The sequence below is a fragment of the Aquarana catesbeiana genome, linkage group LG02 (assembly GCF_042186555.1).
Source record: "Aquarana catesbeiana isolate 2022-GZ linkage group LG02, ASM4218655v1, whole genome shotgun sequence".
Classification (NCBI taxonomy): Eukaryota; Metazoa; Chordata; class Amphibia; order Anura; family Ranidae; genus Aquarana; species Aquarana catesbeiana.
Genome location: NC_133325.1, coordinates 301,251,204 through 301,267,871, shown reverse-complemented (window position 1 = coordinate 301,267,871; position 16,668 = coordinate 301,251,204). Strand labels below are relative to the sequence as shown.

The 16,668-nt window shown below is 40.0% G+C and overlaps 1 protein-coding gene across 2 annotated transcripts in view; it reads left to right on the top strand.

Annotated features, from left to right (window-relative positions):
* The first annotated feature begins 1,776 nt into the window (after positions 1-1,776).
* RGN (regucalcin) overlaps positions 1,777-16,668 on the top strand; it is a 51,180-nt gene continuing 36,288 nt past the window's right edge. The window contains exon 1 of one of the 2 annotated variants that reach the window (XM_073614597.1): positions 1,777-1,921. The gene's annotated coding sequence lies outside the window, so the exon portion shown is untranslated. The remainder of the gene's footprint in view (positions 1,922-16,668) is intronic. The other variant, XM_073614599.1, reaches the window with a different exon arrangement.

The following is a 16,668-nucleotide window of genomic DNA, read 5'->3' as shown; positions in this document are numbered from 1 at the left end:
CTCTCAGACCATGAGAAACAAAATTCTCTGGTCTGATGAAACAAAGATTTAAAACAAAGATTGAACTCTTTGGCCTGAATGGCAAACGTCATGTCTGGAAGAAAGCATGCACCACTCATCACCAGGCCAATACCATACCTGCAGTGAAGCATGGTGGTGGCAGCAACATGCTGTGGGGATGTTTTCCATCGGCAGGAACTGGGAGACTAGTAAGGATTGAGGGAAAGATGAATGTACAGAGACATCCTTGATGAAAACCTGCTTTAGCACTTTGGACCTCATACTGGGGCGAAGGTTCATCTTACAACATGACAACAACCCTAAGCACACAGCCAAGATAACAAAAGAGTGGCTATGGGACAACTCTGTGAATGTCCTTGAGTGGCCCAGCCAGAGCCCAGACTTGAGCCTGATTGAGCATCTCTGGAGAGATCTGAAAATGGCTGTGCACCGACGCTCCCCATCCAACCTGATGGAGCTTGAGAGGTCCTGCAAAAAAGAATGGCAGAAACTGCCCAAAAATAGGTGTGCCAAGCTTGAAGCATCATACTCAAAAAGACTTGAGGCTGTAATTGGTGCCAAAGGTGCTTCAACAAAGTATTGCGCAAAGGCTGTGAATACTTATGTACATGTGATGTTTTTAAATTTTTTTTATAAATTTGCAAAGATTTCAAAAAAGCTTCTTTCCCATCATGGGGTATTGTTTGTTGAATTTTGAGAAAAATAATTAATTTAATCCATTTTGGAATAAGGCTGTAACATAAGAAAATGTAGGGCGGCACAGTGGTGTAGTGGATAGCACTTTCACCTAGCAGTAAGAAGGGTCTCTGGTTCGAATCCCAACCATGATACTATCTGCCTGGAGTTTGCATGTTCTCCCTGTGCCTGCATGGGTTTCCTCTCACACTCCAAAGACATGCTGGTAGGTTAATTGGATCCTGTCTAAATTGTCCCTAGTATGTATGAATGTGAGTTAGGGACTCTTAGATTGTAAGCTCCTTGAGGGTAGGGACTAACGTGAATGTACAATGTATATGTAAATCGCTGCGTAAATTGATGGCGCTATATAAGTACCTGAAATAAATAAATAAATAAGTGCTGTGATTACTTTTCAGATGCACTGTAAACCATGGTAGCTGTGCTTCAGCTGATGTAAACAATCTCCCTGCCAAACAAATTCAGCTAAAAAGCTGATTAGAGAATGCACATAGGAAAAGTCCCCAAGTGCATGAAAACCTGGCTCAGTTAACACACATTGTTTACTTCAGCAAGGTAACTACTGATATTTATTTAGTTAACCTTGTTCACACTAGCCTGTTTTCATGCAGCTAACTCGTGACATTTTGCTGCATAAAATGCATTTCATGTACAAATCCAAATCTTTCTTGTGTGGCTAGTGCCCATCTAGGCGCTGCAGTTTGTGTGTTTTGGACAGGGAAAATATATAGGCCCACGTCCATAGTCTCATGCGTGAAAAAGAAAACCTGATTTACTGCTAACGCAAAATAGACCAGCACTCAATCATAAGGCCAATTATGATTTGCTAAATGATGTAAAGCACAGGTAATAGCTGAGTACAGTCACCACATATTATAAAACTGAGCATGCCTGTTATTTACCGTTCATAATTTGTGCTCAGTAGTTCAATTCTAAGGATCTGGTTACAGATTTGTGCTGGGTTGGTAAATATTCAGTGCCCTTTTTCTGACCCATTTCCAAACTTGGTCCTACAGAATAGAGAAAGTGCTGAAGAAGCCTAAGGTTTCTGGATGATTAGCCAAGAGTATTTTGTTAATCATGCTAAGCTGATGTTTCAAAGGTGCATTATCCACTGATGTTAAATATTAATAGACCTGACAAATATAAACCTGCAAGTTGACAGCACTTTCGAGCCATCACAAGGAAGCCGACACTGATTTCTGTATGTAAGATCTACTCTGTTATGTTCTGTTTGTTGCATGTATCATGTTTCTAGTGTATGATGAATCTCGCTACAGAAAGGATAGCCATGCAGAGTGCATTTGTAGAATGTACTGGGTCTTATTTTTTAAAAACCTTTATTCGCACTGAAAATGATAGACTATAGATCAATCAGTATTAGATTGTCAACTGCTTGTGCAAATGTTATTAATATTTCTACTTTATTATTTAGATATAATTGAGCAATAATCTGAAACCACTTAGATCTCAGGATTTTATATATTGGAATTTTCCTTTTTTTGACATCAACTGAAAAAAAAATCACAAATTTGTTGTTACAATGGGTTGCCATCTTTGGGAATCCAACCAACATCCAATAAATAAATAAATAAATATGTGTGTTGGTTGAAAAAGGATGTCTTCAAGTAGCAGCCAGAAAAGCTTGGATATTGGAATCTCGGTCAGAAAGCTTGAATGTAGGTGCCTGAGCATAAGAACACAAAAGTTTAAGATGTAGGTTGTCATCCATTGCTACTGGAGTCACACTGATGTTCTCCATGACCACACATTTTTTCTATTTTTAGTTCTTATTAGTTTCTACCAATGAATATTGCCACAATGGGCCACAAAATAGATGAATACATGTTCCATTATGTGTGCAGATCAATAAAGCTATCACCCATATGACTTATTAAACCATTTCAGCACCAAACCATTTAGTTCCAATTAAAGTAATTATAAATGGTTTATCTCCCCCCCAGTATTTCTTACATGTGCTTTGGGTACCACACATAGCACAGAGCCCCCATCATGATGTCAATGTATGGCACTGTCCTGATAACAGCTGTATTTTGTATATGTGTATGCCACAACCCCTTCAAATTTACACTTTTTATACAACTCAAAACAAATTGATGCGAGTAATCCAGGTATGTGATGATTTCAAATATTCTCTTTAGAGTCAAGTACGTTTTTATTGTGTTTAATAGGATAAAATAACATAACATAGGTAATGACCAGATGTTCAATACAGAATGCAATACAATGTAAGTCTCGTATCTAGTACGCTTTAGGATACAATCCAGTAAGGAGTACAAACACAGCCATCTCTCAAGATCAGAAGGTTAAAACCGTTGTGTATTGCAGAGTGAATGATCGGAGTTGGGGATTAAAGCATCCGGGTGTAGGGTAAGGAGGCATAGAAGTGGGGAGGAGGGGAGAGGGAGGGAAAGAGGGAAGGTGGGGGAGAGAGATTGGGATGGGGGGAAAGTGTAGACGCAGTGTGGGAGAGGTTAGAGGGGGATTGAGCAGACCCTGGTGCAATAGACCTGTGTGATGGGATCAGAAGGTGTGTCTGGGTTGACTATGGGGTGCCAGCATCATTTTCAGGGAGTCCGAGGAAGAGTAATTGATCCAGATGAGCCATAGGATTTTAAATTTGTCGAAGGTGTCATTGTCTAGGGCTATCATCTCTTCCATGAGCAAAATGTCCTTGACCATTGAGACCCACAAGGACAATGGGGGGGTGGTAGTGGTTTTCCAGAATAGGGGGATAAGTTGTCTGGCAGCTAGCATCAAAAAGCGTAGCAAGGTGTGTTTTTGGGAGCAAATACTCTCTTTAAGAGATCTACTGTATATGAAGCCAAAGACATCAGAGCCCAGTTTTACGTTAAGGCGTGGATGGGACTGCCTCTAGATTTTTGCATAGCCAGTTTCTAGCATTAAGCATAAAGATTTGATTCAAATTGGTATGTAGGGAGTAGGGGCACACAAACACCTCTGGTCCCGATTACTCATAGGGCAAATTATTGTAATTAGATATTCTATTTTGTCTGATTACATACACTAGGAATCTGTGTTCAAACATAGACATGAGTTCATCACCTTATCCATCCGAAAACCACCAAATCTGGTGACTGTTAACATGTCTATAAGTAGGGTACCTTATGGATAGTATATACAGACATATATGTAATTGTTGCTTATTACTTTACATTACTTTTTTTTAGAGAATAGAGCAAATAAATTAGCTTGTTTTACTAGGCATAATGATGGTTGTTTTAAGTTCTTAGCTTGTTTTCATGGAGCACTGTTATTATATTTGTCCATCAAAGTCCAGATATTATCTTAGCCCCTAACTCCAATAAATACATTTGATATAATCTGTTGTGAATCAGGAATATAGAAAATGTTAGATATTGGACCGCTCGAATTAACTTCACATACAAGGTGCAGCAAAGTCCAATATGGCTACTTCAAATAAACCAGTGTCTTAAAGTAGACGTAACTCTTTTGCTGAAAAACTGTGCATCATAAACAATTTCCATTTTTTCACTTTTTATGCATTCTTTTTTTTTTAAACTCCTATTTCTAAATACATACAGAATCCACAAGGGGTAATGTGGAGAATAGAGCACAAGGTGACCACATCTGTCTCTAATGACAAATGCAATCAAGTGAGGGAGGCAAATATGCAATTATATGTTGCATACAATGATCATTCAGGCTGTACATAATATTCAAAGCTAGTATAGTTGATTGAAAAACAGCAATTGTGTTAATGGTAAAGCTGGAAACAATTGTCAGCTTCCCATTGTGCACAGAAGTAGAAAGTCACAGATGGTGTGGGGACACACTCAAACAGGGGTAATATGGATACTATGGACAAGTGGACAAGTTTGGGGGAAGATGATGAGAGTTAGTGGTCCAAATATAGGGTAATTCTGGGGTATAGGGAAGGATGAGGAGTTTTTCGAGTCTACCATGTGTCTAATGTCTTCAATGTGACAAATCCGCTGCTGAATGGATGTGGGGATGAGTCCTTCCACAGGGATACAGGAGCGTTGGTTTGTTAAATAAGTGTTTTACCACTGATGTTTATTTATTTTTAAACTTTGATGGGCACTTTATTATGGAGCAGGAGAAAAAACACAGGGCAGTAATATGGACCTGTGACAAGATGGACTAAAGGGCCAGACGTTTTGAGGTACTGAGCCACATCCCCAGGAAGACTATGATAGCAAGGGGTAATTTGTGTGCAGTGGCGTATGATACCAATGGGTACAATTACCCACAATAGCAGAATATGCCTACTTAATGTGTGTGTTGAAATAGCCACTTGCAGTCCCAAACTAACGCACTTGTGACAACACAGGAGCGCAACTGGGAAGCAAGGACAGAGTGCTGCCACTCTATAATATAAAGGGCCTGAACAAGAACCCTAATAGCAGGATCATTGGGTATTATTTTAACCCCTTTATGACGGAGGGTAAAACAAATCCAATACCTGAACACAGTTTTGGCATGTGTTAATAAAACGGAACATCTCAACTACTTGGTGTATCTAGGTGGTTTATACCTCCTGGTTTTTTTTTTAATTATTAAAGGAAAATTGGTCCAAAATAGTTAAAGAAATATATATATATATATATATATATTTTTTTTTTTTAATTTAGCTGTACATTTCTTGCTATTGCCATAACCCACCACCAGAAAAAACAGCCCAAAAATGTATTTCCCCCTGCTTCTGCCGATCACAGCTATACTACATATGTATATGTTAATGCTTATTTGTACCTGTAATAGGTCCCAGAAACAATAGTGTGCTTTTTGCTTTTTTTTTTTTATTTCTATGCTACCTAAAACACACCGGCAGGCTAACTGACACTAATCCTAAGTTTAAAAATTCTTTTTCTTTTTTTTTTCCCAAGATATACTGACGCTGTCATTAACCCTAACCTTGACCTTAACACTACATCAAGCCCTGATCTACCTATTTTATCTTTATTTTTTTACATTTTTTTTTTTTTACACACATATTGTTGTAATGTTTTTGTTTACATTTTCCCCTACAATGTACCTTTTTCTTCATTCAAGACAAAAAAAAAAAAAACACCGGCGTGTTACACAGTGACTGATCACTGTGATAGCCAATCAGAATCTATTACTGTGATCGGATGATCAGGAACCGGGACTCTGAGTTCACAATCATTAGTACTGGAGGCAAGGCTCTCGTGGGAGCCCGGTCTCTGTGTTGGGAGTGTGCTGTGCAGCACATTCCCAGCACAAACACAGGTATGCATATATGCATCTTCACAGATAAAGACCCTCTTCCATGAGGCCGCATATATGTGTACAGACAGCGACAGCAAGGAGTTAATGAAAACAGCAGATAAAAAATATTGAAATTTTATTATGAAATGACATTTCATAATTTTGAGGCAAGAGATTAATCCTATTTCGGCCAGCTATATATTTATTTGAAGCTGCATTGTTTCACAAGCAGGTTAAAAAATGCACATATTTGCATAAAATGACACATTAATATTGTATGTTCAGAAATAGTTCCAAATGTTAAAGGTTTCATGCAAAGAATATCATCTTTTTAAATAGGATTACATTTTGGAGGTAGAGAGATGTCACATTCTAGCCTAAAATATTCAAATGTACTGTTATTTTTTTAATACATCATTTATAAATTGTACAGATCAACTGGAAAAAAAGAAACAAAGATTCTCTGCAATGTGAATCAATCTGCAGCATATGCAGGTGTTTCTTTTCTTCAACCAGACAAAAACCTGTCCCACCACCAGAGATGGTGACCCCCAGTGGAAAAAGGCTCATCAAATGGAGATGACCTATTAAGCCAATAAACTGGTCATTCAAGCAATATCATTAAATCCAGTACTGGTCTTCCTTCATTCACACGCTTCAGCATATAGTCCCTTAATAAATGTACAAGGCAGAGAGAGGGGGGGATCTTAGTGTAACACCATCTATTAAAAGCCAGAAAGTAAAACCACTCACAAAAGAAGTTCTTTACCTAGCATTGTAGTATAGAAAACCTCTATTGTGGGATTTTTAAGGCAACAAAAAAAGTGAAAAAGTATTATATTAAAAAATTCATTTATTTTACAAAATATTTATAGACATATTTCATAGAAAAGGTTCATTTGGAATTCCACCACATTACATTTCAATGTTAAAAGCATTGTATATTTGAAAAAGTGATACTATCCGCTCAAGAATTCAGGGACCTCCAGAACAAGTGGTGGTAACGAAAAGAAGCGGTTCATCCAACGCATTTCAAATGGTAGTAATTATACAATCTTCGTCAGGGATATTGTATCACGCTCTATGATAAGTCAAAAAAGATTCACTCAATACATACAGCATTTAGAAATTCCATGTGAAAGTCATATTTCATACACATTAATGCAGTTCAAAAGTGTGTAGTGACTTACTTTTCAATAAATTCAACTAGCAGGTTCATTCCCCATGGTATCAGAAAGGAAGGTTCTCAAAATCGCAACACATGCCCCTCATATATCCTCTACAGGATGGCCGGATAAGATAAATCCAAAAAATGGCACTTGAAAACAGAGTTTCCTGGGTGCTATATAAAAATGCAAAGTGATCGAAAAATGAATACTAAATTCAAAAATAGATACACCTGTTCCCATGAAGAAAAATGAGAAGAGCTTACCCTGTACAAGGAGAGGGGTTTGAGTATTCAAAGAGGTCACCGAGCAATCACTCCCCCGTGATTTTGCTCCTTCAGCTGTCAAGTTGAGGAGAAGAATGGCGCCATTTGCTGTCCTTGGCATGCTTTTAAGTGCCATTACGAGCGTCATGACTCTCCACGTGGTAAACAATGACACGACACGTCATCGTAGGTGCATCGTGCAGCATGTCTGGCCACAACTATTGCGATCCGGATGTGATGCAGAGGCCACATAGCTTCCTGTCTCCCGGATGTACATATCCGGGGGAACAGGAACAAGCCATGGTGATGGATACAAAGCCGATCGCGTCATTAGAGGAGCATTATGTAGTGAATGCAGCACATCCGGTCGTGACTCCCACGACCTATATGTGATGCAATACCTGGGCCATATGACTTCCCATACTCCGGATAGTCCGGAAGTATAGGTGTGCGGCCATGATGAACAGATAGGAATGTAAACAACATGACGTACTGTCTGGGCCACATATCTATCCGCCTCCAGGATATGAAAACCTGGACAGCGGGAGAACGGCCATGGAAGATGGAAAAAAAATACACTGGAGCGTCAAAAGAACCGCAAAAAAACATGTTGCATGTACCGCAACGTGATAACAGAGTCAGAATGCCTCCGAAGGCAGGATGAACCACCTCCTGGGGGCAGGAAAAAGGGCCCTAACACGTTCTTGAGGCGTGAGGGCCCTTCTGTGCCGGGTAAAGGTATATGAGGCTCATGTGTATAAAGATTCACCCCCCCCCCCCCCAAAAAAAAGGGGAATGGGGAAAAGCGAAAAAAAGGAGAGCAACCTTCCTTTAACTGGGTAAAAGCATGGGGAATGCCATTCTGCTGTACATACCAGATCTCACAAGAATGTAAATCCCCTTTCCTAAAGCTCTACCTGATCCAAGGTTGCCTAAGTATAGAGAAGGGACACAAATTATAAAAATATAGAATAACAAAATAACCCCTATATATGTGTGCATCCTGTTATAAAAAATATTCCCCTGCATAGTTCAGTTACATAGAAATTCACAGTTATGAGGGACAGGGAGGAAAAAGGGATAGCCAAAATGGCATTGTGTCAAAATTATGACATAGAGTTACAAAACACCAAATAGACAGAGGTATAGAGAGGGAGAAAATATGAATAAAAATGATAGTAATAAGTTGACCCCCATAGATTTTGGAGTATCAGATATGGACTGATTCTGTATATCAGTCTGTTTTCCCCGAACTGAAACCCTCAAGGAAGGGTCTGAAACTCTCTTCTTCGTTGAGGCCGGGGGGCGTGGCTCTGAGGTATCTGATCCAATGCATTTCGCGTTGGAGCAGAACTTTGTTCCAGTCGCCACCTCAAATGGGTATATGTAGCCTTTCTAGCACCGTAAAGTTAACATGGGGTAGTTTGTAATTGTGCCTTCTGGCAACATGTCTACCCAACGGCAGATATAAATTGCCTATACGCATGCTGTGCATATGTTTTTCAACTTGTTTGCCCAATTCCTGTTTTGTCTTTCCTACGTAGAAGGCACCGCACTGACACTGCATGAGGTAGACAACACCCTGTGTCTTGCATGAAGCAAAATGCTTCAGGGAGAACGCCTCCCCATTAGGCAGTGCCAGTGAGGTCCTCCCACCGATGACAATACACTGTGAACATGATCTACAGGGGTAAGTTCCCCAGATCTTACAGGGGTCCCTTCTTGTGTTCCCTTTGTATTCACTTTGTGTTATCATATTGCAGATTGAACCAGCCTTATATGCGATCTGAGGTTTTGATGTAACTAGACCTTTTAGGATAGGATCCTCAGTGAGGATGGACCAATATTTAGTAATAATCTTTCTTATTTGATGATGTTCATTTGAAAACTTCATAATGATCCTAGTAGTGTTATCCTCCCCGTTTCTTTTTTTGGTTTGAAAATCAGGTCTCTCCTGTTTCTCCCCTTTACACGATTGAATGCCTTTCTTAGGGTTGACTTTGTATACCCCCTGGCTAGCAATCTGGTGGTGAGTTCATCAGATTCCTTTTGAAAATCTTCATCGGAAGTGCAGTTCCTTCTAATGTGTAGGAACTGGCTAAATGGAATGGATTTCTTTAATGGATCAGGATGAAAGCTATCCGCATGCAGCAAGGTATTGCCGGCGGTATCTTTCCTGTATAATTTACTGCTCAGTCCTCCATTAGAATCTTTTCGGATGTTGATGTCCAGAAAGTTAACCTCCTTAGAATCATAAGTCATTGTAAAAAAGAGGTTACATTTGTCTGGTTCCTTAATTGCACTTTCTGGACCATCCCAAATAATGAAGACATCATCTATGTATCGTTGCCACATTAAAATGTGGCGTGTATACATAGACGACTACTCTCCTGATAAAAAAATCTTTCTCCCACTCCCCCAGGTACAGATTGGCATATGAGGGTGCACAGCACGTCCCCATAGCCACTCCCTGTACCCTGGAGGTAGTGGGAGCCTTTGAAGAGAAAGACGTTGTGCCTTAATAGGAAATCTGCAAAACAAAAAGATTAAACTTCCAATCGGTGGTGGCACGTTAACTTAGTACTCGACTAATGGCTGCAATGCCTAAATCAGGGGGAATGCTGTTATACAACCATTCTATGTCGATGGTCACCAGAATTGCTGATTGGGGGATAACCAAGTCTTCTATGATCTGTAAGAGATGGATTGTATCCTTCGTGTACGAAGATAAATCCATAATATGTGGTCTGAGGTATTGATCAATAATCTGGCTCATACCTTCTGAAATACAGCCATTTCCGGAAATGATAGGTCTTCCGGGGGCGTTGTAGAGGTTCTTGTGTACCTTGGGGAGGGCATACAGGGTGGGCAAATGGGGATGTCTAGTTCGGATAAAGTCCCATGTATCCTTTGCAATGGCTCCCTCATTGAGAGCCTCATCTACAAGTGAGTAAAATTCATGGTTAAATCTATCTACTAGAGATGGAGAGATTTAACGATAACATTGGGTGTTTTTTAATATCTTCAGACACATATTTTCAAAATTGATATTGTCCATTAGGACAATATTTCCTCCCTTATCAGATGCTTTGATAGTAATCCCTATGTTGTTTTTTAGGGATTTTAATGCGTGTTTTTTCTTTGAATTTAAATTGTGATGGATTGTATCATTTCTCAAATAATCTCTTTGGTGATCTGTCTTACAAAAAGGGCCAGAGCAGGGTTTTGGTTTAGGGGAGGAAAACTATGCGATTTCCTCTTAAATTTTTTGATTGGATCTCCCTCCATCTCTTCCTCGCTTTCCAAGTCTTCTTCCCACATTCCATCAAGAGATGCATTCTCCTGTAGAAGCAGATTTAGATCCCTAAGGGCTCTAAAATCTGCTGCTTTTAGGTTTGAAGCCACCTCTGGTTCCTTGCTAATTTGTTTAATATATAAACTTTGCCTAGCATTAGGGATAAAAGGCTCAATATTGTACAGAAGGATTGTTTCACTCACTTCAACCAACTGCAGAATTATTGTGCCCGCCCCCTCCGTACAGTACTTCACCATGCGTTGGCCCCTTCATATGGGTTTCGTCATAATCCTCGTCAGGAGCTGCTAAACGTACAACAACCTCAGCATTTTCAAGTATCCCCATTCAGGGCCCATTCACACCAGAAATTGCACATTTACTGTGCATTTTTGCATGCGTGGCTACCTCCATTTGATGCACGTTTTTACATGCATTCGCGGTGCATTTTTCCTGAGTTTACATTTTCAGGTCACTTCCGTCTTCTTTCTTTTTTGGCCCTTTATGTTCACTGCACCGCATTACGGTGCATTTTCGTGCATTTGCGTTCATTTCCGTGCATTTGTAGTGTGAAAAAATGCATCTTGTTGTGCTTTTTTTCACTGCACTGAAATAGTGTTAACTATGCCCATAGGATAACCTATATTTTGGACTGTCTATGCAATTGGAGTGCAGTCAAAAATGCACATCGAGTGTGAATGGGCCTTAAACCTTGCATTACTGAAAGCTTCAGTTAAACATAAGGGCATACATAAACTTTAATTTCTTTTCCAGCCACAATTTAGAATCTTGTTAGAAATCCAATCTCATATACAACATTAATAATTCAAATAATTCACAAATCTACTTTCTTGTCAGAAACAAGGAGGGTAAAATTATCACTGCAGATTAACCATAGATATCACAAATCCATTTCAGATCCGCAGAGTATCCTCCCACTATGTTGCTGCTGCCAAAAATTATTGTTCCTATAGATCAAATCTGGAACAGTCTGACTGTGGTTGCCCAGCATACGAGGTGGTATCAAAAAGTTTTGAGACTAGTTTTGTAACACAATGTGAGGAAAGAAGTGATGGGATAATGGCGCCAATGTGAATACCAAATGATTCTAATGCTGCACGTAAAATTAGTAACAACTAATGACTCATGAAAAATATAAAAATAAAGGGCGCAATAGACAAATAATAATAAATACACAATGTTAACCAATTAGTAATGTGCATATACTATTAATAAATATGAAATAAAGTGCATATAATATTGATAAATCTGAAATGTCCATGACAAACTTTTGTGAGCAAATCTTCTTGTATATGCTCCAACACCGTGAATACTAAAGTGCAATGTGCTTTCGAAAATCTCACTTAAAAAGGTGCTTCACCCGAAGTGATAAAAAAATGCGCTCACTCACCTCAGGCACAAGTGGCCATAAAGCATAAATATATGGAGAAATCATTTATTCAACGATATAGCCCTTTCAGGAATCTCATTCCAATCAGTCATCCATGTGCAGGAGAGAATCCAATATACAATTTTTAAACATAAAACTCTTCACCTTATGTATCCTCTACCTCATTTATCCAATTTGCATCAAGTGATTCTGTGAAATCCGCCACAAAGAGCCACAAAAGGCAGGAATAGTGTAATATTGCTTTTAATGGCTTAAATATAGCACTTACATAGTCCAGTATTGGTTCAGCAAGAAGAACAAACAGGTCAAGGGAATCCAGAAGCCAGTTCTGACGCCGCTGTGTAACTCGCGGCGTGCACGGAACATCCCAGCTATCCGAGCGGAAGTGGAGGGCTTCTGTTAGTGTGCGTGTCAAGCCTGGCTTCTATGCATTTCACGCTCAAGCACGCGTCATCAGGAAGTGGCTCTGATGCCATTTTACCAAAGCCTAAATACTAGCAAAACGACTGCCATTGGTCAAATCAAACTCATTGCTTTTAGATATTAAAAAAAAGGTATAAGATTTCAAAAATTAGCCAAATAGAAAATGGTTTCTGCTTACCCTTTGGACATTATGTTCACATAAGATCAATACATCAAAAATACTCTTTAATATATATTTAAAATTTAAAACCAACTTCACTTCCAGCTAAATACAACCTCATATCCTTCATCTCAGCTGTAATTGACATGGAATCAAAAACAGCCTCAGAAAATACAAATGTGAAAAAGAGGGGTGAAGATAGTAACATACTCTTAATGATATTATAGATAAAAATAAAAATAAAATTATTAACAGTGTATGAGAAACACTATAGCAACCAACAATTAAGATATATCGCCCTCTAGAGGACATATATGGAATCTCATGCCTATATTTCTAAAATCCCGTGTTTATGTTTCTAAATTAATATACAAAAAAAGAAGCTAATTTTACCCATAAAAAGGGGATCTCTAAATACGTTAACCCTTAAAAGTACTAAAGGGCACTATTCATTCCATAGGATAAAATTTATATGATAAAACCATATAGTCAAATGGTGAATTAAAAATCAGTGATAAAACAATTTAGGTCTATTTCTATATTCAACCCGGCTGGCATAAGACAGCCAAACTCAAAAATCCACCTAGTTTTGGCCTGTGAAACATGAGTCTTCATAGTTTTGTAACACGCCAACAGATGGCAGCACAAGGCACAGTCACAGGGAGCACTGACCTTCATAAGTCAGTGTGCCAAAAGACATTGTCCTGTGTACCTTGGGATCTGTGCAACTGGTGCTATTCTGACCACGTGCGTTACCATGTCTGCTATTTCATCATAGACAGCAAGTTAGAACAAAGAGCAAAATGTGAAATTCTGCGTGAAACATTTGACATGAGATGTTCGGGAAGTTTACGGCGATGCTGCAATGAGTTGTTCTAAGTGTTTTGAGTGAGACACGCAATTGTTCTCCGACGATCATCATGCACAAGTTGCTGAATGGTTTTGACATTTTCGGGGTTTTAGCTCGTTGAAGGTCTTCCTGATCTCTTGTTGTCTTACAGTGATGTTCTTCCGCTCTTGAAGCACGCATGCCATTCAAAACTACTGATTGCAGCATTGCTGTTGTCATCATTGACATCATTGCTGTCCATGAAGCACGTGGTCAGAATAGCACCAGTTGTACAGCTCCCGATGTACACAGGACCATGTCTTTTGGCACACTGACTTATAAAGGTTGGTGCTCCCTGTGACTTTGCATGCAGCCTTGTGCTGCCACCTGTTGGCGTGTTACAAAACTAGTCTCAAAACTTTTTGATACCACCTTGTAAGTTAAAGGAGAAGTACAGCCAAAGCTCATTTGGCCATACTTCGCCTATGGATCACAGGAGTGCAGTTGGTTCTGCACTCCTGTGACCCATTTCAGCTGAAGCCCACTATCGGCTAACGTCACAAAGCAAATCCAGGCTGGGGGAGGATCATGACCATATGCTTGGGATTCACCCAGAAGCCTGGACCAGCACCTAGCAAGGCCTCTCAGCGAGCCGCTGGGAGCCTGAGCCAGCCCCTCCTGCCCCCACCACAGCCCAGAGCTCCAGTGAGTGCTGGAAGGAGCTCTGCTCATGGAGCTCTGAGAACCGAGTGATTAGTAGTGTTTGATCGCTCAGTGTTCAATTTTAGAAGCGTAATAGATAAGTTTGATTTCTACAAAAAAAAAAAAAAAAGCCAAACTTCTCCTTTAAAACATATTATGAAAAAAAATATAGCAGCTGCCACTGCAGACCTCCTTCTGAAAGTACTGCTTGCCTGACTGTTATGCTGACTTGGCTTCAGTACTTTCAAAGGTATGCAGATCAGGAAAATCTAAAGCTCTCCGCGCCCCCTTTACAATCTGACCATACAATCTCCTTCAGATCTCTCTTTTTGGTTCTTTGTAGTGCAGACGCCTGCATGATTGGATATGTATCAGATGGAGCCTCATATTAAATAGTTTTGAATGTACAAAGCATTGTACAGTCTGATTGTAATGTGTATGGTGAGCCCTGTAACGATATCAAGTACGGGACATGACAAGCTGTAGCTAGCTGCCATCTTGTGTGGAAGTAGCCATGACAGTTTTGCTAACCATGTAACCTCACAGAGAACTCTGAACTCCGTCTTCCCCACCTTAGGAATTCAAAGCTTTTTAAGTTCAACAGAAAAGGTTATCTCAACAGAGAAAACAGAAAGGTTAGGTCAGTAGAAAAACATTTGTTGTAAGGGCAGTGTTCAGGCCTGTCGTAAAACTGTCACCCTCCCCATTCAGAGACATAACAGGTCTAGGTCGTAAAGTCTTCTGAATACACCTCACTAGAATAAGTATGAAATTTCAGCATGTTTCATAACTTCTGACTTAGTAATAGCACAGACATAATCTGGACATATTTAGCTTCCTCAGATAATATGGAACGTTTCAAGTCCAGACACCCCTATGTCAGGTCATATGGGAAACCCCTGGGACCACTTATTCCTCCAAAGCAGGCTATACGTTATAGACATAGCATGTTTAGACTTGTTTTGAAGGAAATCTCAAGTTGAATAAGAATATGGATATTTGGAGTCTGTAAACACTACAGATGCAGATATATGAGTATGTATTACAAAGTCACCTGGGACGTGGTCATGAGTGTAGACACCTCCCAGCAACCAACCCCTAAAACCAGCTGATCAGATGATTGGTTACTGGTCGCTGTCAACACCCCCTTTGATTTGACAGAAAAGAGGAGATGCCAAGACAATGGGCAGTTCTCCTTTTACCATCCAAGAAGAAACATCTGCCAAGTCGAGAACCAATTACCTAGCTCATCGATCGAACTCTGATCAACCCTTGGACATTAATTGCAAGTATTCTTTCTTCCCAATTCTACCTTATTGCTTTGTGGCTGTATATTGTCCTTATCTTTTGAAACATCTTTTTTCTGTAAATATTTTATTTGCATCAACTTTGACCTTTTCATAATAAACCCTTATGTTGAAAAGTGTTAACCTTGTCTCTAAAGCTCTTAATGCAAGCTATAAACGAACCTGCCTCTTGAAGGGCGCTACTGTTGTAGAGTAAGACTCTGAGCAGACCTGTCTGTGGTGACAGTGTGTGTGGCAGACGCTTATTCTAAAATTATAATTGGTATTGCTAAATTACGAGTCTCCCCCGGCTCGGTCTTTTAAACGGGGGTGGTGGCAGTTAAAGGGTTAATTGTGTAATTAGCCCAGTGACAACCACTCTCAGGCTGCTCGCACCTAGATTGTGGTCCTGCAAGCTGGAAAATCTTTGTGCTGGGCGCAGCTGAGAGTGGCATTGTTACGTAAGTGACAGCGTGGTGTGAGGTTGGCCGGTCCTTTGTCGCGAGTTAGCGAGGAGGGCAGGGATCTGACACCCGCGTTCGTCACATATTGGTTGGCAGCGTGGTGGGATAGTTTCGCATTAAGAGCATTCAGTGCATTGTTAGGAATTAGCTCTGCACTGAAGGATTGTAACCTTTGTGGAAACAGTCCTTAGAGACAAGCTGGTGCATATTTTTTTTTATTTCTATTTTTTCAAGAGAGACATACAGCAACAGCTCCTTCCTACACCTTCTTCCTATCTCTTCTTTCTGTTCTATCTCTTCTGCTTGCAAAATGTCTGGGTTATCAGCATATAAAAAGATGAGCAAGAATGAACTGACTGTTGAGTGCGCAGAAAGAGGAATTGATGTCGGTGGCAAAAATCGTGAAGGCTTGATACATGCCTTACAGGAGTTTGATATCCGTGCACACCAGAACCTGGGGGAAACTGGACCAGAAAGGGTTTCCGCTACTCCAGAGCCCAGTGGTTCAGAGGCGGCCTCACCAGATGGGCAAGCAGAGACTGACACTGGAATACCACGGATTGTTACCTCCAAGCCACCACAAGAGCAGGCCAGCATCAGATTGCCTGAAACCATCATAGACTCTCTTCAAATGCAAGAAACTCTACAAAACCTCAGGGAGACGGATCCTGTGGTGTACCTGCAGTTTCTGGAACG